The sequence below is a fragment of the Anser cygnoides genome, chromosome 1 (assembly GCF_040182565.1).
Source record: "Anser cygnoides isolate HZ-2024a breed goose chromosome 1, Taihu_goose_T2T_genome, whole genome shotgun sequence".
In the NCBI taxonomy this organism is placed as follows: domain Eukaryota; kingdom Metazoa; phylum Chordata; class Aves; order Anseriformes; family Anatidae; genus Anser; species Anser cygnoides.
Window position 1 is genome coordinate 117,812,225 of NC_089873.1, and position 23,508 is coordinate 117,835,732.

The following is a 23,508-nucleotide window of genomic DNA, read 5'->3' on the forward strand; positions in this document are numbered from 1 at the left end:
GACGGTTGCCAGTAAAATAAACAGTTTGGCCTCTGACTGCACAGAGGAAGCAGATCGACTCAAGAAAACATTTTCTAAAAGTCACTTTTCTAACCGTGAGGCTACCAGAATATAGCTGTTTCGTATTTAAAACCTGCACTATTTTGTAGCTTATTAATCCACACATCTAACTTAATGTGGAAGAGCATGTTAATTGACACTCCACTTCCTCAGCGACACTGAGGAAGGACACTAGACTGATATACGAACTACAAAGTAAAAGTGAATAGGAAGCAATAAAGAGGTATTTCTGAGGCTCCAAAAAGAGTTTGCAAGCAACAGATAACGAACTAACATGAAATAATAGTTACATGTATATGGGATGCTGGTAAAATTCTGGCTCTGGATGAATCACATGGAAAAATTAGGATAGGCTTCTCTAATGTCAGACTTTTGCCTTGTCTCTTTAAAACTCTTTTGGTGAAACTCATAGGGAGGTATGTCTTGCCCAGTATGCATTTACTGTTGTAAAAGTATACGTATGTAGAAGACTCACTGGTAGAGGATCACATATGGGACTCTATCCTTGAAGTCACTAAGCCGGTGAGTGTATTTTACACCTATTTATTTTGAGCGTGCTCAGCAACTTGCATGAGGAATGCAATGTCCTGAAGGGCTGACTTCGTAATTTGTGGCTCTGTATATATTTCTCTCATGAATCCACACTTGTGTTTCTTTATTATCATTATTATTTTAAACGTTTCAAAACTCTTCACAACTCCCGTTCCTTTTTCCGTAAGCCCCGCTACCCTGTCTTTGACATTCTGACTTTCTAGATTTCAGATCTTGGCTATGGTGTTGAGGATCAGGTTGCCGGCTGGGGACATCTGGATAGGTTTGAGATCCGTGCATATCATAATCAAATCTCTTAGCTATACATTTTGAGTCCATGTTTTCATTCCTCCTCTGTATTTCTCGTTGTCTTGTATCCTCTGTGTTTGTACGAGTACATCCAGTCTCACGCTATTATTATAGAAATGCTTTCCTCATGCACGGTATGATTTTTTATAGTTTTAAATTTGTTTTCTTTCTTTCTTTCCATCATATTTAAATAGGTAGAATAAGTTAGGTAATATGTACACAGGGACTGCTCCACCATGGAACGGAGCTTTAAGTATCTCTGTTAACACATGCTGCAGCCAAAGAAGTTTACAGCATGCAGAGGGAAAAGGTTATTGTTAGTGTAACTGAATAAGTATTAGGGTTAATATATAATGTATAGGTCTATGTAATGGATAGTTTTTATTCATCATAAAATGTTCAAATGACTTGCAGATGTATGACTGCTGCAGCTGTTGCAGACCTTGTAATGGCATTAGGCTGTGACTCAGAGCGCAGCCCGTTTGCCAAGAGATTCTGGCAGCGGCCACAGTTGTGATATTCCCATTGAAAAAAGTATTGTCAGCTGTGGAGACGGTGATACAAAACCGAACTGGTGTACGAGAAAGGGGCAAGGCTGGGTCTAGGTACGACGGGAAAACGAGGACTCTGAAGGTTTCCGTTGTTTTGACGTTTTATTGTACCAGCAGTGTCCCGCTGCTACGTGGGGAGCAGCTGGAATTTATAGTCGCTACAGGTTGTGGCTACAGGCAGCTTCTGTTACACTAATTGGGGGAAAACATAGAAAATACCAAACCTTTGATAATATGAAATGTTGTTCCTGGGTTTTAAAAAGAAAGCTACTGTTCCTAGGAGTAGGTAGAATTGCATCTCACTGTGCGAATGCAGTCTGTTGCACCAACTTTGCAGGACGAAAGCTAGGCTGCTTTCTGTCTTTGGAGATTGTATGGTCAAGGAATACACTTATTAGCTGCCAAAAGAATGCCATCATCCTGTGGATGCATGCAGTACTGTGAAACAGTACTGAGAAAGAAAGAAAAAATGCATGTTTCGTGTTCGTTTTTGTAGGTCTGATTGAAATAACGAAAATGAGGAAGAATAACCTCTGAAATTGGCACATATTTTATACGTGGGATGTCATACTGAAATAAACATACCGGCCTGATCCAGCTTTTTAATTCCTGCACAACTGGAAAAGCAGAAGCATGATCACTTTTAGAAGGCAGTGCCAGGGTGCAGTGACAATACCCAAAAAGTAGGAACGAGAGAAGCAAGCCCTAGGGACAAAGCTGAACTCTAAGTCTCTGAAATGGTGAGGGAACATAACCTATCCATTCAGAGCATATTTTATTGCTGCCTTTTCTGATGCTTTAAACTACTGATGGAGCATATTGGTTAAATACGAAGTGGACTGCAGTGCTGATTCCTGCTTTCCACCGACAGGTACAAAGTCATAAGCTGTAGTGTTTCTGGCACTTTCTGAAAGGCATCTGCAGTGCCGTACCTTTGAAGCTAATGCCACCAAAATATGCAGAATATTATAAAACTGATGCAATGTGTATGAACTTCACTTACTACGTTTCACAAAAGAAAATCCATCCCCTATGCCTTATACATTAGTAAAAGAGAATGAGTTGCTAATACTTCTTCTCCAGGGCCTGAAATTCCCTGGATAAGACAGAAAAAGCTAGGCAGCACGACTGTGTAGGCTACTGGTTGGGGCTAGGAGCTGAGAGCTAGCTCTCCCCTATCCAGAGTAACTCATTTGGTCCTCACCAAGGTCTTCTGTGGAGAACTTTGCTGGGGTCTGGTCATCGGGAAGCCGTGCATGGCAGCAGCAGGCTGTTGGGCACGCCAAAAAATTCACCCTGCTCCGGGGCTGGGGACTGTAACAGCGAACCTCAGCTGCTTCCTAAGGGAATGATGTGAAGTGTGGGGCTTTCTGGTGGGTGCAGGATGCGGTTGGGCTCGGGTATGGGGAAGGAGAGCAATCAGGGCATGGTACGGGCAAATTTTATTTCTGGTACGGTGCTGGATCAGACCTGCTTAAACAATCCTACAGAACATTGCTTCATCATCACCCGCGCTGTTTAGTAAATATTGACTGCAATGAGGAAGAATCGCAGTAACGGATGGGTGCAGGTCCCGACCCGATAGCCGTGGTATGGAGCATGTGGTCTGCAGATCTGTGGGACTTTGTGCACCCCTTCTATGGCCTATAATTTGGAGGTTTTAAGTCTCTCATTGCGAATCTGCACCCGCTCTGGGAGATAAAAGCCACTGCCCTGCAGCCTCCAGGTGAGATCCTGCATGGATCACGGAGGTGGGTCAGTGTCCTGGGGCAGCGCAGAGCTTTGGGAGCAGGCCTCTTGGGACGAGCCCGTGTGGCACCAAGCAGCTCGGCACTGCAGATGCCCAGCCCAGGTCTGAACAGGCCAGTATTTCTCAGAGGAAGGAGCAGACCTTGGCGGGGGTACAAGCATGGATCCCACAAGCAGCACTGCCGGCCTAGCGTAGCGCTCGGTCTCCCGCTGACTCGCCTTGCCGCTCAGCCCACCAGCTGACCTGGGCACAGCACGGGGCTGGTATTACTCCTGCTGCTTCCAGAGCCAAAGCTACGTCATGCAGAGCCGGGGTAGGGATCTCTGTACCTTATTGCTCTGCAAGCTGTTGATATGTCCCTTCTTTCCTGGAATGCCTTCTCGCTAATAAACCTTGGTAAAAATGTCCGGGAAGTCTCCTGTACCTCCTCTTTCTTGTGAGGAGGGGCAGGCTTAGGAGTCTAACTCCCAGCTGGCAAAAGGACATTATAGAAACGCAGTCTGTAAGGGGGTTCAAAAAAGGGAATGGAGGAGTTAATGGTGAAGAATACTGTCAGTAGCTATTGAATGTGACGGCCTGATTGCAACTTAGGTTTCAGAAAGGGGCTGAACTGTTGATCCCCAGGAGCAACTAAGAGACACAAGGGGAAGGCTGATCCCGTTGTTTCCATGTTTCTTACACTCATTCACCAAGCGTTTACTGTTGGACTCAAGGCATTTTGGCCCACACGGTTGTTGTGATGTGAAGGTAGAAGGAAGCATTGCCCTGCAGTTGAGAATCAGTCGCCAACGAGGTCCACCTGGTTTGTCACGCGCCCATGTGTCCGCCTTGTACCCCAGTGATAACAGTCCTCTGTGTGGAGGAAGAGCCTGAAATCTCTCTGTTAGTGGGAATGCTGCCCCAAACGACAACAGCCAGCTGATCCAGAGCCTGGTCCAGGTGCGTGACTGCTCCAGAGGAAGGGCTGTGGCTCCACGTGGCGGTGGGACCGCGTGTCACACCTGGACTGGTGGTGCGGGCCTGCAGGAGCTGTTGGTGTAAGTCCTGCAGCAGGGACCATGGCAGCCGGGCTCGTCTGCTTTCAGCCCAGGGGTGGGTATGCGTGGCAGCTTCCCCTAACCCAGGCTTGGCAGGGAGGAAGGGGAGAACTTGTGGATCGCTTCTGCCCTTGGCATTTCCTATTTGCTTCTAGCTCAGCGCGGACGTGTGTGTGGAGCTCAGCTTCTTTCGCTTTGTGCTAGGAGCTCAGGTATCTGGCTAGACGGTTGCATTAGGCAGCAAGGCACCTAATCCTCACTGAAGGCCGCCTAATCCTCTCAGCTTAATGGCCTTCTACTCCTTCAGATACTCCCGTCTTTATTTTTTTTCTCTGTTTGCTAAGCAATTGCTTTCTTTCCTCTTCCACTTGCAAAAGAGTGTTGGGAGCAGGCTGGCCGGCCGGCCATTCTCCCTCCCCACTACTAACGCCTCTCAGTTCTTCTGGCCTCCAAAATGCAGAAACCCGTAAAAGCAGCTGGAGGTAAATGAGTAATGGAGAGGAAAGACGGGTCTCGATGGACTGGAGAAAGTGCTCTGTAGACCACTGCTTGAGAACCTCTCATTAATGCTTCCTGGTTATTTTTTCTGCATTTCGCTTTGCCGAATCCAAATCCTGCTCAAGCCAGTGGGAATTGTTCCACTGACTTCTGTGAGAGTTGGATCTAGCCCCTGGTCTGGAAGGTAAAACTAGTCTCACTGGTTTTCTTTTATTTCAGTTGGTTTCACTCTCTCCCTCTCAACTCCCAGAATAATGTGAATGCATTCATAGTCCTCCATGGTGGGATTCATATAATGTGTCCTTTTTACATTTTTCTTAAAAATAAAACAAACAAGATGCGTATCAGCAATTCCACCTCATTCCACCTCTGTCCTTCTGCTTTTCTGCTCTTCAGTCCTTTTTTTTTTTTTTTTCGCCCCTTCCACAGTGACGTAAATGAAAATATATCTTCCTAAGTATAACACGTATTTTGGAAGAAACTTTGCAGTCCAACGACAAGATGCTCTCAACTTTTGGCATCATTAAAAGCAGACCGTTTGCCCTCAGAAGGTAATCTGTTTGTGGTATCTCAAGTGGAAAAAAGACACGTTGAGTTGTGAAAGATGTTTGTTCCATTGCCATGGAACCCCCGGTGCAATTTCCAGGGCAAGGCATCGCACGAGGGGAGGCAATAGCGTTTTCCTACATCACAGTTCAGTCTTCAGCTTTTAAGCATACACTGTGCTTCAGTGATAAGCTTTTTTTCCTTAAAATAGAAGTTTGTTCAAATTAACATCTCTGGTAGCCAAAAGTGAGCGGTGAAGAGCGTGGCACTACAGAATGTACAGAAGGGAGCTTTATCTTAGAGAGCTTTGGGGTTTTATCCTCCAGATCTCCTAAAATTCTTTCCAAGCAACGTGTTAGATATTGGTAATGCAGTGACTCAACCATATAAACAGATGGAGTGAGTAGTATGCAGCCAGTGATTCAGCTAATGTACAGCTCTGGAAATTGCAATTTGATTTAACGAGAGGAGAAATGTTGAATAAGATAAAGGATTTATCATTTTTCCTTTTCTGAAGGAGGCTCTCAGTAGTTTGCCTTTTCTCCTGAACAAAGAAGAAGGGGAAAACAATACAATAATAACTCATCAGAAAGGATGGCATCTTGATCCTGACGCAGAAACTCCTTGGAGTAGTACTGCACTGCAGTGCCAGCTCTTGGTCCAAGCCCAAATCCTGCTGTGGGACATGAGCTCTTAATTTCTCCAGAGGGAGCGTTCCCAGCTGAGTTACACAGATCTCCATGATCTAGCTGAAGCAAAGCTTGACATTTATTTAGACTGAGTTAACTCGTTAATTTCAGCCTTAAAATCTTAAAAGCCATATCCATCATAAAATAAGTCGCACATTTTTCCCAGGCTCCTCCTATACCACGTAAAGTTGCGGCCGCAGATGTGAACGTGCTGTGCATGCAAACCAGGCACACAAAGGTTGCTTTTTGGAATGCTCTCCAAGCAGCCAGAGGACTACATCTAAGTCGTTGACACGTCTGGTTGCAAACTTTCTCCCTAAGAGTGATGAAAGAAGAAACTGGTTTGCTGTAGAGGCCTCCCATTGTTACGAGATCCTCGCTTAAAAACTCACCTGATTCGTATGGAAATCTGGGGGAAACCCTGCTCTGCTTAGATTATTCCAGTCTCCTTGCTGCAATTACAGTCTTTATTCAATAAATTAGGAGGGCAGATTACTGCCACCCGCATAGGAGCCCATCCCTTCTCTTCTACATAAACGTTTCCTTTGAAAGCTTTATTATGAAAGACTTGCAAAGCGCACCGTCAAGAGTAATGCTATGTATCTAAAATGAGAAATCTCCTCTTTCTGAATAGGTTGAATGCATATGAATGTTGCATTATGCACACAGCTGTAACATTTAGAACTTGGAAATTACTAAAAGGTGCCACAGTAATCCTAACCCGCCCAGCAACTGTACGTAGGATCCAGTTTTGCCCTCTGATACATTTACGCAGTCCTGCTATCAGTAAATTGCCACCGAAAGGGTGTTTCAGAGAAGAGATCTGGGAGCGTGCTTTTCTCATTTGGTGAGACAGGACCTTAATAGCTTAGTGTTTGCAAATATTTGGTCCAACTGTGGGGAATGCTCTTATCTATCTGGGACAGTTCTCAGTAAGCAGCTAAGGCCCTGACTCTACAAACATATCTGTGCTTGCTTTAAGGAATGAGCTGCACTTAATGAGCGTATTTAATATGCACAATGCGTAGAAGTAACAGCAGTTAGAGAATCTGAGTATTCTGTTATTTGCAGTTGCCAGCCTAAATATTACTGAACCTAATTTTTACGTGCTTGTAATTTGCAAATACAAAGGATTAAAATGGCATTTTATTTAGCCTTCTGTGTAGCTTGTGCGTTTTCAGAAAAAAGCAGCAGTCTCACCATCGAACTGAAGTGAGTACACCTAGACCAGGGGAAGTTCAGAGCACAAAACTCCATCAGTTATGCAACAATCCTCACAAAATGTGCAGTGTGGAGAATTCCCTCCCGATAGCTGCCTTCAGTCTTGTGTATTGGACCCTCATCCTTCTGCAAAACTGATGAGGGACAACACACTATGTTTGGATGTTCAGAAATAAATAAAGAAAAGGATATCTATCCTTTCCTCTGGTCCATTTTTTTTCTCTCTCTCTCTTTTGTTGTTGTTGTTGTTTGCTTGTTTTTGTTTGTCTTTGAATTACTCAATTACTTCTTCATTCCTTTCCTCTGCTCCTCTCCTCAATTACTTCTTCATTCCTTTCCTCTGCTCCTCTCCTTCCAGTTCTTTCTGTTTTCCAAATGTTGCATGCTTCCCTCAAAAGCCTTGCCATTTGTAGTGCCCTTCTTAAATCTGCATCTTCTGGAGTCATTTCAGCTGGAGTATTTTTTAAAAGTAAGCGTCTTAGCTTTCAAGCCTGCAGAGGCTGTATCAGAGAGACTGGAAGATAAAATGAAAAACAGGGAACCTCTCCTCAGTGGCTGTGAACAGTGAATTCAGGGGGCTTAGAGATGGGCGGTGGGAAGGTGCAAGTTAGATCAAGGGTCATTTTTGGGTTACTTGCCTATGGGAATGAGGTTTACGTGTCTATGTCATGTGGATACAGGTGTATTTGGAGAGGTACCCATGCCATTTAATTACATTTGGACCTAGCGATTTACTTCAGCACCGTAGGAGATAGGATTAAAGCTATCAGAATAATGTAGCTCCTGTAGCTTTAACAAAGACGAGTTATCGAGGAGAGATAAATAGGAATCATCATCCAGAATACTTGCTGGATGATGGGAAGTCTGCAGCGGGAGCTTTTAGGCAACAGAGTGCACTGATGGAAAGAACCCTTATGTACACCACAGCTTCGGATGAGATTTCGGTCAAAGCTTGCATCTGCTTAGACCCTAAAGTTACCCAGTTGTGAAGCACACAGGTAGGGACCTAGGCTTTCTTTGTGCTGGTGCTTGGGAAATCACGTGAGTTAGGATCGAGGGAGTTAGAACGTGTATTTGTGCTACAGGAAGTGTAAGGGATTGAGAAGAGAAAAACATGGAATAAGCTTAATTACAAAGGAGACCACTAAACGGGATTACTGGGGTAAGGGGAAGAGAGCAGTGAGGAATTTCTACACCTGTTGTGTGTGAGGGGGGAGCTGGGGAAGAGAAAGTGGCAGGCAGGAAAAGAAGGACAAGTGAAGGGAAGCAGGAGAAAGGAAAATTAAAGTTGGGAAAGGCATCAAAAAAGACTTTGAAGATACCTGGGAGAAGGGATTAAACAGAAACTAAATTAGTTTGAATTTAATCTGTTCTTTCTCAGAAGGAATCAGTGAACTCCTGTCCAAAGACACACGGGCAAAGCAGATGGAGAACAAAGGGTTTGCAGGGTGAATCAAATTTGAGGAGAAGGCAGGTCCGGGCATGGGAACCAGTTAATGTGAAGCACTGTTTAGTGAATGTGTCACTAATGAATGTGTCAGGGATGGCGAGGGAGGAAAGTTGTGGTAGAAGAAGTCAGCTTGGCCACAGGAATCCTATTAGAGATGTTGCACGGCGCAAGACCAGGAATAGAGAACGAGGCTTTTGTGAGTAAGAGAAACTGAGGTGGCTTTTTTTTTTTTTTTTTTTTTTAATAATCTTGTTTCTTTAAATGATTCACGTGAACTTTTGAGCACCTTGGATTAGCCTGGTTCCTTTTCTTTCCCACTTTCTCTGCGTGACGTACGAGCTCCTTCTGCGTTCGCCAGCCTAACGCTGCATGGTTCGGCCTGTACCAGGAGAAAAATTTCTCAAAACAAATGCCTGTGAGGGCTCTGGGCGGCCTGGGGAGAGGATGAAACACCCGTTTTGTCAGCAGACAAGTGGTGGCAGTGTGCGCAGCGATGGGATTCCTCAGGACCCAGAACAACTGTTGTCAGCTGGGCAGGGTCTTGACACAGTCAGAGAGGACTGAAGGTGGAGCGGGCTCGCAGGATCATTTAAGTGGATATTTGTACTGCCAGACTATTAGCCAGAAAGCCTGTTAGGCAGGCAGCCTGCTAGCCAGATCTCCTCCAAGCACGTTGGACCAGCATAAGGAGCGGTGCAGGCTTCGAAAGCCATGGGGCAATCCCAGTTTGCAGGGGAATAGGTTTGAAGGGGAATAGGGGAAGGGGAATAAGTGGGAAGGGGAATAGGGCAAGTGGGTAGCTGCTGTGGCAGTCCCAGTTTGAAGGGGAGTAAGCGGGTAGCTGCTGTGCTGCAGGGGGACCACAACGCCTGGCACTGAGCCTGTTTTGGTGTGGAGCAGTTTCCTAAAATGAGATTTTCTCCTTCCCCTGACCACTCGTGCCTTAAAAGCAGGGCTTAGACACCTCGGGACATTTCCCCAGGCAGAGCTGAGAGCCCTCCAACCCTCCTGCCCGAGGAGCCGTGAGGCGAGGAGCCCCCCGCGGCCCCACAGGGCTCCGCCCTCACAGACCCCCCCAGCCCCATCCTCCCGGCGGCTCGGGGCGAGCCCCCCCCCAGAGCGCGCAGCCCCTTGGTATCTCCCTCCCCCCCCCTCCCCCGAGGAGGTGGTGGTTTCGCCTCCCCCCAGCGGAGGGAGGCGGAGCGGGCGTGGTTCCGCCGCGCGCCCCGCCCCCCTCATGCATATTCACGAGGCCCGGGCGCAGCCCCCGCCCCCCGGGCGGTGAATATTGATGAGGCGTGCCGCGCGGCGCGCTGGCGTGCGGCTCGGCGCGGGCGGCCATTGGCCCGGCGCGGGTGTGCGCGGTGACGCGCGGCGCGGCGGTGCGGGTCCCGATTGCTGCAGCCGCTTGTCAGTGTGACGAAGATTGGCACCCAGGTAAGCGCTGTCACTCAAACCCGCTCCCAGCCAGCCACACGCACGGCGCCGCGCCGCCGCCCGCCCGCCCGCCCGCCCGGCCGCCGCTCCGGCTCCGCTCCGGCTCCGCTCAACGGCACCGGGGGAGGGGGTGGGGGGTGGGGGCAGCGGGAGCCGCGGCCGGCACGGGCGGCGGGGGAGGGGAGGAGGGGGAGGGGGAGGAAGGGGGGGGGGCGCTCGCGCCGCGGCTCGCGCCGGGGGTGGGGGGGGCTGAGGGAGGGGAGGGGGGAGCGAGGAAATTTCTGGAACCGCCGCCCGCCTTCGCCGCGCTGCTGGCGGGGGCGCGCGAGGGAGCGCGCGCGGAGGGAGGGAGGGGGGGGGTGGGGGGAGCCTTAAAGGGCCCCGCCTCGGGGGCCGAGGGGCTGAGGGCATGGGTCGGCCCCCGGGGCGCGCTGCGTGGCGCCCGCGCGTGTTGGCGGAGCTCGTCGCCGGCGTGTCGGCCCGTAAATGCGTTTACATGCGGCTTCGTGGAGGGCTCCGCGGAATAAAGACGCAGAATTTTCCTGCTCTGAGGCCGTCGGTGGCCGTCCGCGGTCGTTACGTTTAGGTTTCCAGAAAGGACAAACAGCAGTTCCTTTCCGTTCGGTCCCCAGAGCCAGTTCCATGCCTCTTGGTATGTCACTGGTTTTAATCTACCCAAAACGAGCGATTCTGAATTTCTTCATACCCAAAACCAGCAATTCCGAATTTCTCCGTATCCAAAACAAGTAATTCTGAATTTCTTCATATGCGTTCTGTCAGTTTACTACCAATCAAATATGTACGTATTTCTTCAGTGGACTGGTTACGTATTTTCTTGTCACTTTATGATTAAAATACCCACACAAAAACTTTGGTGTTGGCTTTATCGTGCTTTCTTCGGGTGAGCCTCAGCTGACCAAATGGTAGATGGTGTAGCTCCGTTTTCTGCGTGTGCAAGGCAGAAATAGGGTCGCACAGAGGATGTTACACCGCACCCGGGCTTCAAACTCTCTGATACTGCTCATTCTCACCGATCTGCATGATTTTGGGGCATGCATTTTTAGTCTACACCCATGTATCCCCATCTACATAAATGGAGCGCTTATACCTGTCTCTCATCTTGTTACGGTGTAGTTAAACTGCTTTGCTGGACTGCAGTTTATCTCGTTACCGTTTCCTGTGTGCTAATAGGAAAAGAAAACCCTTCGAGTTTTTTGTATGCTGCTGTTACAGTTTGGAAATAGACGTATTTCCAAATGTATGTATTTGGAAATTTCACTTCGGCATGTAAAACGTATCTACATGCCTTTAATATTAAAGAAGTAACAGCTTTATTTGTATGATTCCTCAGTCTAGATACCATGGTAAGGATTTGGTTTGTTTCTTGAAGTATTCCTGCATAGAAGTAATGTTTTAAAACTAAGTCCGTGCAGTCTTCTGTGAGTGCAACTAAAAAGAGCTTAGTTGAGTGAATGAAGTTTATGTGGTCATACTAAATTCTTGAGTCTTACAAAGTGGATGTGCCTCCTGGAAGCTGTACTTTCTTTCTTTTTCAGAGTTTTGCTTTTGGGCTGTATTGTTCTCACACCTTTGCCCATCCTGTAAATGCAGCGCTGTAAGAAAGTCATGGCAATTCCGCTTGCTACTACTGCAAATTCAGAAGCGTTTAAGAAGCAGACGAGTTTCCCAGAATAGAGCGACTCTTTCTTTCGCTGTTACTAAGCCTTGCTCTGACAGCCAGGAGCGAATGGCCCGCAAACCCTCTCCTGTGGTAGCTACCATCCCGCGAGGAGAGAGGTGTAGGCCGGCTTGGCTGTCAGAACATGGTTCCGCGGTCCAGGAGCCTAACGCTGCCTCTGCAAAACCAGCACACGTGAAAGTTCAAAATAAAGCAGATTAGTATTTTAATTTCGGTGTAAATGAGGCTGGATCATTTGTGTGTGTGTGTGCGAAATTTAAAATTCCGCAAATGTTACTTCTTCCTTGCAGCAGCAGCAGCTGGTTGCTTCGGTCTCGCTTGTTAAGAGTTTGGAGGTTTACAAATGATAAGTCTCTCGGGGGGTTGTTTTACCACAGCTCGATGCTGTACAAAATGTAAAACAACTTAGTGCTCTTCTGAGCAGAGGATTCCGAGAGCAAGGAAAAAAGCTGCTGATTGAGTGCTTTCCTTTGCTTGCTCGCTGCCAGATGTTGCCAAAGCATTTTACCCAGCCCATTACAGCCCTGCCTGAGATAATCGAATGCTAAAATATTCACGTTGGTTAGCGGATTCTTCACTTCGTTCAGTAAGGCTGTTTCGTGTCATAACTGTGTGATGTTGGTAGCACAAGTGGAGCTAGAAGCGAGGCAGAAAATAAAGACGCCAAGAATCTGGGAATACCAATCTTTTTGTTGCTGGAGCGTTGCCGTGCTTTTAGGAAGTTGGTAGCGGGCAGCAACTTGGGTTCTGTGCCAGCAGCATGGGGATACTGGGTCACGTATATTACCGAAGGATAAAAACGAAGTCAGCGTTAGAAATGGAAATAAAATTCAGGTCTGCTTGTCTTCACCTACTCGCTTATCATCCTTCGTACAAACACACTTATTTGTTTTTAATACAGCAACTATTCCAGGACATGAACTCTCTTTTTTTTTTTTTTTCCTCCCCTACATGCATGTGTAACAGAGCTCTTTGCTGTTAAACAGGAAAGCCACTTAAATACATAAAACAGTCAAATGGAGATTTTTGAAAATGGGAGGTAAATGACTGTGATAATCCCGTACTGCCCCTGAGCCTGCTATTCAGACAAATGGGTAGAATATGGTAGCTTTCTGCTGGAGTACTGAACGGGGGAATTTTATTTGTTTATTTACTTATTTATTTATTACCACTAAACTTCAGTTTATATTTTGCTTGTGAGCTTTCCAAATTCTCTGCTTTTTCTTGAGTACAGAGGGAAAAATCTGGTTTACAAAAAAAAATCGGAAATCTGGCTATGGTTCACATCCTGCTTAGCTTTCTGCAAACTGCATAGCAAACAAAACAATGGGAAAAAGGGTATTATAACACTTATTACTGAAAAAAATAAATTCCAAGTCTTTCATGTTCAAAAGAAACAGAGGTTTGTAAGACAGAAATCGGAGCTTTGTACATATTTGACATGCCTAGAAAATAGGGGAATGAACGTGTGTGCTGCGTTGTATGTTTAATAACTAAAAAACTTCCAGGTCTGTCTACGCTCATGTAATTCACATCTTCTAGTTCCACCTGCATGTGTTGTGGGCCATGACAACTTGGTTTTTTTATTTTTTTAAGATGTTTTCAGTAGCTTATTTCTTAGTCATACTGAAATTTGCCATGATGTGTATGTTTGAGCAGGGTTATTCCGGAAAGTTTAGGCTAAAATGACTCAGCATTTTTGAAAAAGACATTAGGAGAAAGTAAATATGTTGACTGAAAGAGGAAGAAAAAGTGTTTGTTTGGCTCATTTAAGAGCATCTCAGCGCTCGGGCTCTGGAATCGAGCGCTGCAGAGGAGAGGGGAAGGAGTGTGAGCATCGACAGGGTGTGTGTGGCTGCTCCTAGGGAAACTTCAACAAGGTAAAAGCTCTCGGAAAAACTGGTTCAAGTATTTTGCTTGGCAAATACTTATTATATTGTCTGAATATCCTGTGTAACACGAGTGTCGTCCCGTCTGTTGCGCATCACCTGAGTGTGCAGTCATCGTCTGGACCGAGTAGTTGAGCATGATGCTTCCCGCAGCGGTAGGTGCTGGGTAAGTGCAATCCTGGATGGTCTTTCTTGAGCTGCACTTCTGCCCCAAGGTGCTTAGGCAGCGGCGGCACTGATGGAGGGGTGAAGATTGGCGTTCACAGGGAGATGGGGACAGAGATGGAAGCTTGGTGGAAAAGCAGTAGTAAGCCCAGGAGCATGGAAGAGATGGTGCTAGCAAAGCTACAATGGTGAGAGCGGAGGGAATGAGAGGGCAGCAGGTGGGGAAGAGGAGACCTGATGTGGAAGGAAGAAGGGGCAGGGTGGTACGAGGCTGGGGAGCACAGCGAGGTGGGTGGGAGAGGCAGGGAGTGTGGAGGGCACTGGCAGCAGCCTCCAGCAGCAGAGGCTGGAGCGGGGAGCATCTGCCTTGCAGAAAGTAGTCGGACTGATTGCCTCTGGTTAGCTGTGCTCGGCTGTTTACTGAGGAGCCGGAAAGGGAGAATTGTTGTTTAAATAAATGCCACTTTGAAAAGAAAACAGCGATTTGCTCCAGGGCTTGGAGTTAGTAGTGAAATGGGGTAGCGAAACGTTGGAGTCGAAAAGGGAAAGGTGCTGGAAAACTTGCTGAGCAATTGGAACCAGACCTGGCAGCTGCTGGGCTGGGATTTTGTCACTTCAGTTTATCAACTAGTCCAAGTTCACGCTTGGTTCATTGACAGGCTCACAAGTCCATTGAAAACTATTGGTTTTGAAATTTTCAAGGACATAAAAAATAAAATCATTGACAATGGAGCATCTCGATGAAGTGTTTAAATGCCTGAAATGTATAGAGGGGGGTGTGTTGCGTATTCAACATCTTAAGCCCATTTTAAAGGCAGTTATTAGCTCAATGAAACTCATCATCTTCCTTCAGTTGTACTTCAGTATCATTAGGGATTAGTCTGCTATAGAAAGAATCATTAGAAACTTTATTAGTTTTGTAAATAAGAATGTTGGAAAACTTACAGATGCTTATGAAGTGACATCCTCTATAAAAATCCTGCTAACATTGTAAAGAGTAATTAATAGCAATAAAGGCATAGCAATAAAGGTGAGATCGGTTCTTATTCTGTGTCTTCTTTATGAAAATAACTATAAACACAAAACACAATTTCAGTCATAGCTTATTGGGTGCTGATAACGAATCTTTATTAACATCAGACTCCTGGTTCTTTGGTTTAATTCATTTAGTTTAATTCATATGGTTAAGTAGGAAAGTTGTACCAGAAGCAGTTCCAGCCGTGTAATTGCTGGTACGTGTCCTCTGGTCTTCAAGGGTTTCGTGGTTGTCTTTCTAATGCGGTCCTCCTATCACTACAGCAGCAAGGCAGGCACTACACTCTTTTTGATATGAGGTCTAAAATGTCACAAGGACAGCGTCTTGGGTAAATCTTGAGGGGAAAAATAATTCTTCTCTGCCCCGTAATAAGTAGGTAGGTATGCGGCATCATGATGTGCATGCTGGGATTCACAAGCAAGGACCATAAAGTCCTTTAGTGTGCAGTGTTAAGAACGCAGGGGGGAAAAAATAGCTAAAGGAATCATCTTTTACTGTGTGGATAGTAGGAATGAATGAGGGAGTGATGGGAAATACTTTCACTCCCTCCTACTCTTAATCCCACAGGAGTCTTGGAGCAATTAGAGAAGGAAGGTTTCCTTTCCCCCACATTTGGCTTTCCTTTTACCAAGATTTCCTTCTAGTCCCCTTAATTCCTTACTACTACTTTATGGAGCTAATAAAGCAGCATTGAATTACAGTGTGAAATGGGTAGGAGAAACTGAGGTGCCGCAGGAAGTTTCTTGAATTTGAGTCTTAATACTTGGAAGAATGACGTTTTCATGACCATGAGGATTACCTTCTGCAATGCCAAGAGCTACCTGGAGCCAGGATGCCTAGGACGCTGAGACAACAGTCTTTTATGACTAGATTGGAATAGGATTTCTCATCTTTCTTGTTATGAAGAAGCACTATGGTAAACTGGCAGTAACATGAACCATGATCGTGTGCACTTCCCCAGAAATGCGTTAGTGCAGACCCAAAGGACGTATGCAGAATTAGGAGGTGAAGACCCAAGTGCCCTGAATTCTGCTTCCATTGCCGGGCCTTGAGAAATTTGTTATCTTACACCTCCTTAATATCTACTTTGTCAGTTACTGCATATGCAACTCTAGCTTGTACTACTGAACAAAAGAGTGCTACTTTTTTATACAGTACTTTTTTGCATTTGGTACCTACAAATGGGAGAATTTCCAGAACCCCTTTAGAATACAGAGAACAGAGTTTGTTCAACGTGTGTGAATTGCTAAAGGGACGCAAATCTTTTCATGAGGTGGTTTGTCATTTATCATGCTGCGTGACAGTGCGTGGTGATGCTTGGAAGATAAAGCCTTTGATGCAAATTCTTTGTATGCCTTGTTAAATTATCACATGGGATGATAGGAAAAAAAGAATGCTATGGGGAATTAACAGGACAAGAAAGCAGTACATACCGTATTGGAGTGGTCTTGCTGAAGAAAGTCAGTGTTACACAGCATATACATTCAAAATCCTACATGCACAGAGAGGTTAATGATAGGTTGCAGCTTGTATTTCTGAAGAAATTCACCTTTAGGAGTGAATTTTAATTTATTTTTAATTTTTGGTTTCTTAAATTATAAGGTGCATTCTTTTTTAATCTAATCTTCGTTCAGATTAATATATAAATAACTTTATTGCATCGCCAAACAATAAAGGGAAAAAAGTGACACAAAGTAAATCTCATTTTACTGCAGTAGAAAATTGGTTTTGGGGCTTTTTTAGGGCTCGTCTCCCAGGGAAATTGACAGAGTAGCTGTTGTGTAATAACTGTTTAGCTGTATCCGTGTAGTGTAACTCCCCGAGGCTGGTATTATATTCCTGAGCAGGAGCATCGTCTTTCTGAAAGTGTAATATTTCTAAATAATGAGCGTACTTCGAAAGTACAAAAGACAGAGGAAATGAAAGCCACCTTGCTACTGAATACGGCCTACGTTCTCGTCAAGTGCAGTTTTAATAAACGTGCATGCATCAACTTCACGTTGGTTTGGTTGTCTTAATTTTACTAACTGTCTCTTCGTAGGCAGGTTGATGGAGATAAAGAACCATTGCAGCAAGGGTAGAATGAATTTCTGCTGGCAAGTTGTCATATATACTCTATGTTTTGCTGCGTTACTATTATTTGAATCCATGAACGTATAAATGTATCTCGCCCTTAATGTATGCTAATATTTGTCTATATGAATGTATGCACAGGTCTTTGTTTCTTACTGACATGCAAAATGAGCATGGCTGAACAGAGGCTTCATTTGTGCTTGAATGAACAAGGCCGTATTTTACTTCGGAACAAAAAACTTTAGCTGTGGTACGGTTTTTAAATGACAAAGCAAGCAGCGGTCTGTTTTGGTGTTGTAGCTAACTATCTTGTCTGCGTTGATAACATGACTTCAAAGCTCATCTGTGAGAGGAGAAAGAGGAAGAAAACACGTTGGCAAGAGTAATTCTAAGTTTAGGCCCCACAGTGCTCTGGTATCGCCCCCATCCTTTAACAGCCATGTCTTCTCCCTGTTCTTGCCTCCTCTGACACAGATGGGAGGACAAAACAAGCAAGCTCGGACCTCGATCGTTTTCTTCCCTGATACGTTTTAGGGTAGACTGTAGTCTCTCAGGTGTCTTTTGGAAGAAAGCAGTAAGAGCACAATGTCCTCTGGCTCCTCAGCCGAACCTCTTCCTCTATAGCATCTTCCACCTGGGCCTGTGTTTCTTCAGTACTTCCTTCCTTCTGCCCTCAGTCACCCATATGCACTGTCTGGAAGCCTTGTCTTGCCTGTTGAAGATTACCAGCTGAAGGCTTTGCAAGGAAGGGCCACTTTCTTCTTCGTACGTGAAACATTTTTTGAGTGATCCGATCTGGCAGCAGTGGTGTGCGGGGTTCTTTGCTGCGCTAGTTTCTGAATGGGAGGAACGACAGGCTCTTCAGACCGACGATGTGAAGTACTCCTTTATTTCTGAGCAGACACAAGGCGTGGATAATACCCATATATCTGGCAGTGACCTACGTTCAGAAGACTCTGTATAGTGAGAAGTCCTTTGTTTGAAAGTAGCCCCGTAAGTTGAGGTAGGTGAAAATGAGTACCAAAATGACAGAATGTGAATAGTGTGTGAAGAAGGGAATAAGAGGTGTGGTGTCTTCTCATGGCAGAGTTGAGAAGTTCCTAAAAGGAGAGAAGACCATTCCTGGGGGACACAGGTCTTTGACAGCTTTAGAGAAAGTGGTGAGAACTAACACCTCATCTGCCCTTCGAGGCTTCACGAGTGGGTACACAAGCGTGGACTGAGACTCCTAGCTCAGTATTTCATCTCTAACCAGTGACCAAATCATAGACTGCCTTATAGCTCCCCTGAGTATCTTCCCAGCTCTTCTAGAGCTAGGTTTCATGTACTAGAGATGGCATCTGTATTGGCTGGCCTTCAGTATTTTGTTTTTCTGTGAACTTGCCTGAAAAACCATTACTTGTACACTACACACAGATAAATTCTGGTTCTCAAATGTAAATACTAACTTCATCTCGCTTTCAAAAATGACGTTATCTTCGTTACGGTTTTTATGCAGATGGCAAAACTGGGAACATGAGAACTTTTTGTGAGAAAGGGAGATAGTCCAGTTCAAGACCTCAGCTGTGTGTTTTAGCCATCATATTGTTTCGGTTGGCCTTTGTACAACGTTAGTGCCAGGAACCTCCCCTGAGATAGTTTTGCAGGCTTTCTTTAGTGCTTTTCAGCAGTTGTGTTTTCTAAATTCTTTCACTATCCTTGCTGCTTTGCTTGCACAATCGTTACTAGCCTTTAAAGTACCTTTAACATGTCATGTAATGTGAAATAAAATAATTAAATAAAAGTAATTTTAAGGGATATTTTTTGAAAGCTTGTTAAAATTGTTGAATACTGTAGCAGAACCTGCCTTCTCCGAACATACGGTACTAATGATGGCTCATGCTCCTTCGTATGCTGTTAGTTCTTACCTTGTAGTAGATTACTTGATTGTAGCCATCATTAGAATACATTCCACAGTCAAATCAAAGCATGATTATGAAGGAGATTTACATTGGGGAAAAAAAAGTCTTTGACCTTTCTTGGCTTCGTGCTGAATTTTTACACAGAACTTCCTTTAAAACACTGATGAGTTGTTCCTATTTGCATTTTGTAGTTTTATTTTGGGATGTGTCTTGTCTAGTCTAAGCAGACAGACAGTGAACCAGAGAGTAAAGAATTCAAGTAAAGATTCAAGAGCAAGCAAGTCAGCAGTCCAAACACAGCTTTCTGTTACAGGCATCAGCAAAGACGAAGAACGAATGTAATAACATCAGGGACTGCTATCCCCGATACTGTGGGACAGTAGGGGGGATTACAGGTTATGAAAAATGCAGAAAAATTGCAAAGAAGAATTCCTCTCATTTTACTTCTTCCTTGGGTGGAAGAAAAAATAAACCCAAATATTTCCTTTCTTTCTGAGACTGATTGAGGAATGTTTTATGTTGTTGTCTCCTCCTGAACCTTTCTCTGTTGGTTCCTAGGTTCCTGTCCTGCACCTGGTACGTCAGTGGGATTCACTCTGCCGTGATGAGATAATGGCGTCTCCAACCCACTGAAGGAAGGAGAGGGGTGAGCAGCTTTCTCCCAGCCAACTTTTGAGCTCTTTTAGAAAGCAGTGTGCCATGGGAGCAAATATCATTATGTATTTTGATGCCAAGCAAAGCCAGTTCTAGATGATTTTTGTGCATCAAACAGGCTTGCGGTTTTGATTCTGTTTAACGTTGAATTGACTATAAGGGTGTGTGTTACACAGCAAACGCCAGGACTAAAGTTAAGAATGAACGAACAAATAGCCATACTGATTCTGCCAGTTGCCCATTTCTCTCTGAAGTACTTCAAAAGAACGTACATAGGGGAAAATTAAAAGGAACAATTACGTGTTAACAAGTCAGTTGGGTAGTTTCTTCACAACCTTAAGACAGTTAGTGGTTGGTTTATACCCTGAAGCATAACTATTTATATCTCTTACAAACATCTGTTGTAGCTTGTATATGTTAAAAATGATATTACTGAACTCCAACAGCTTACTTGCACCTTCTGTTAACATTACTGGGTGGTCCCTGTGCTCTTAATTATGAAGGAGTAAGTAGAGCAAGTGAGGAGTGATGGACATGAAGTAATCACTTTGAGTACGTGTTTCAGCTCACCTTTAATCTTTTTACTTAGATGCTCTTTAACTTGCACAGTCTGCACATTTCTAATTATGATCACCCCTCTCGATTTAGCTTCCTTTCTACTCTACTTTTTACCTCCACACTTGTTTTTATTTAAAGGCTTGAATTGTTTTCCTTTCACTTTGTTTTGCAAAACACAATGCTTTCACAAATTCCCTTTTGCCGCAGATGTCAGTGGTGTTTCTGGTTGCAGTTCATGTGTCAGCTTCCAGTTTACATGAAACGTTTTCTTGCGTTTTGTTTTCAAAATAAATAAAATGAGGTTAATTCTGTTCTGCGTGAAGCAGACTGGCAGACCCTCTCAGCCGCCGATTATTTTTGTTGTTTGTAACTCTTTGAATGTAACACAACTGCACTGTTTTCCTTCTACTCTCAATTTCTTTCACAAAGAATAATTGGAATTTTTAAAGCTGAGTTGGCCAGGAGTCATGTGTGCATAGGCCCGCTTCAGATACCTTAGGCCATATAGCATTAGGCATAGCCATGCTGGTTAAAGATGGTCCTGCTGTGAGTTGATAATCACCACACATGAACCAGAAATTACCACACTCATAGGTCAGCCAAGAGCAGGGGTTGTGTGAGTGCACGGCAATGTGCTTGAGACAAAGTCAGCTGGTTTGCATCATAGCCACCTTTAACAGTGGGTTGAACTAGCCTGGCTGACTTTATGTAGAAGGGATCAGACGTCGTTCACGTGCTCGGTGAGCTCAGGGGTAGGGCTGTGGAAGTAATTAGCTCTGGCAGGGTGGCAGTGATAAACATCTGGGAGTGATACCAGCTTCATCTAGCATCGCTGCTTGCAGAACGAACATCTGCTTAGGCTGTGTATCTGCTAACTAGAACTGGATGCTGGATCCTAAATTAGGTTATAAAAGCCAAATGTGTAAATACCTTTTCAGTTCTTTTTCTTGAAGTCTAACACAGTTTGTTTCTAACCACTACTGGATAATGAGGAGATGTTTCTCTTTAGTGAACTAAAGTAATTCCTCAGTTAATTGCCTCAATTTAAGTGTGTCATTAGCTCAATTTGTTCTTCTTGATTTGCAGTAGTTGTCTTCACTAAATCTCATCAGTTGCTATCTTGCCTAATAGCTTAATCTTCCTCTACTGTAATTATAAGTCAGAGGGGAAGCTCTTATGGGAAATGAAGAATATACCCACGTAGAATGCTCTCCAGCTATTCCACTGGGAGAGAATGAGGCTTTTTGGAGAAATTGTCTGTGCATCTAGCTCAAAGCTGAGCACCTCTTTCTTCCATCCTTCACGTGGACTGAGGGATTTCCAAACACAGAATGTCTCTTCCTTCTGGAAATCTAGAAGGAAGGGTCAGTCCTGTTTTACCTTTTCTTATTTCCTCATTTCTAAGAACTTATCTTTCTCCCACAGTCAGACAATTTCTTTAACGACATTTTGTGAGCGAAACCACTTCTAAAATAATCACCAAATTGTTTACTATTTTGTTGTTGACTGATGAGTGTGCTCTGCTCAAATGTTCTGTTTTGATTTTGAGGGTAGTCTGGTGTGTGCTTCTGATATCTCAGTCAGAAATGAAATGTGTGCCTTTTGGGGAAGAAAAGTGGGATTTTGCATGTGCCTCTTCACTTTGTCAATACAGTCAATCGTTAACACCGTGGTTGTAAGCTATCATTTCTGAAAAAATAAACGCTTAAACACAATGTAAATGCTTACAGGGCTGATGTTTTAGCCCTTATGGTATGTTCCCTTAAAGTTCTCTTGGAAAGGTACCTACGCCTAGATGTCTGATTTAACTTTAACATGGAATGATTCATAGCTATTAAAAAAAAAAGTCTAAGGAGAAAGTGTGGTTTTGTAACACTTGTGTAAAAACTTAAAAGGTATTCTTCATGTTAGTGTCAGCGTGAGATTAGGGATTATGGGGATTGAGGATTTTGTTCTGTTGATGGTTTTTGTCTTTATTAATAAACATAAGCTAAGTGTTTGTCATGAGGCACAGACAGACTAGTAAAGCCATGTGACAGAAAAGATTTTGTATCCTTCCCCAGGGCTTTTTGTATAAAGAAATAGAGTATTAATGTTTTGGCTAGAGTTAGTGCACTTCATGTGTTAATACTATATATTTGGTGTATGTTACAACCACACACAAACGCCATGTGAGGCTTTTGGCTCGTCGTGGCACGACTTCTGGCAGGACGTTTCGGGATTCCGCCGCTCGAACCAAAACACTTCAGAGAACTTGGCTTTTACGGGGCGCTGGTTGCCACCAAACCACAACCAGACAACGCTTGCCTTAAAGCTATTAGAAAAAAACCCTGCATGCAGTCTTTATTCTCTTCTTCTGTCAACTGTATTCTGAAGAAAAAGATACTCTAGCATAGGAGTTCCCAAACCCCCGCATACCTTTTAGCTACAAGGCTGCAAGCTGCTTGAGGCAATACGTGCGCGTTGTCTGCAGACAGAAACTTGTTCAGCCATGCCGTGACCCTGTGCCAGAACCAAGCTCGAAGAAGGGTATCTTGAAATTTGTCCCGTGTTTCCTAAATGAAACCTTTTACATGTGACTGATATTATCTGCAGGAGATACAGCTTTCCAGAACTGTAAAAATTCCTCTTCAAAATGGTCATATATAGTACTAGTATGCAATGGTTAAGGAATGATTTGAAAACAGTTTAAGCATTTGTAGTGATTGAACACATTACAAAGAAAATAGTTTTCATTTCAGATCTTAAACTGGTCAAAATTCTAATACCTCATTCTTCAATGCTGATAGAAGCAGGGGAGAGCAGAAAACCTGGAATGAATACCTGGATGTAATCATTTTAAAGCAAGAGCTCTGTCTTTTTTTTTTTAATATGACTGTTTTTATAGTAGCTAAACATTAGGACTCCTACATGTCAAGAGAAATTGAGTTCTATGGTAATATTTAATGGTAACAGCTTAATGGATTGTGCGATTTGTATTGTAGTGCCTGCTAATCTGACAAGAAAATGAAAAGTAAAATAAGTGTGGTGGACTTTTTTTTTAAGCTCATCTAGTTACCAGATTCCAACTAATTCTTAGAGGGAATGACAGACATACATTTATTTGTTTCATAAATCTCACTGAAATTAGTATTTCCCAAAGTATTAAATGTCTATGAAAATGAGACTTGTGAATTTCTAAGTTGTTTTTCAAAGCATATAACCTCACAGGCCCAATTGTTTAAAAATAGATGTTGTTCCATCCTTTGCTGAGCCTTCCACGGCTTGGATAGTAGATTCCTTATTTCAGAAGTGATTTGAGACTTAGTTTTCCAAAAGTAATTTGGGGCCCTAATTTTAGAATATAGGATTCATACTCATGAGTAAAACGACATTCCTTAACACTTCCTACATTTTCTTCATCACTGCTAGTCTCAATATTTTTTTCAGTTACGGATCAATGTGGTGTTTGTTA

At 44.2% G+C, this 23,508-nt stretch overlaps 1 protein-coding gene across 7 annotated transcripts in view; it reads left to right on the forward strand.

Annotated features, from left to right (window-relative positions):
* Positions 1 to 9,926: 9,926 nt before the first annotated feature.
* PKNOX1 (PBX/knotted 1 homeobox 1) overlaps positions 9,927 to 23,508 on the forward strand; it is a 47,165-nt gene continuing 33,583 nt past the window's right edge. For 2 of the 7 annotated variants that reach the window (XM_066979496.1, XM_066979504.1), the window contains exons 1-2: positions 9,927 to 10,079; positions 19,401 to 19,488. The gene's annotated coding sequence lies outside the window, so the exon portion shown is untranslated. Of the gene's footprint in view, positions 10,080 to 10,425; positions 19,489 to 23,508 lie in introns of those variants that run through there. The other 5 variants (XM_048064434.2, XM_013181277.3, XM_048064433.2 and 2 more) reach the window with 3 other exon arrangements.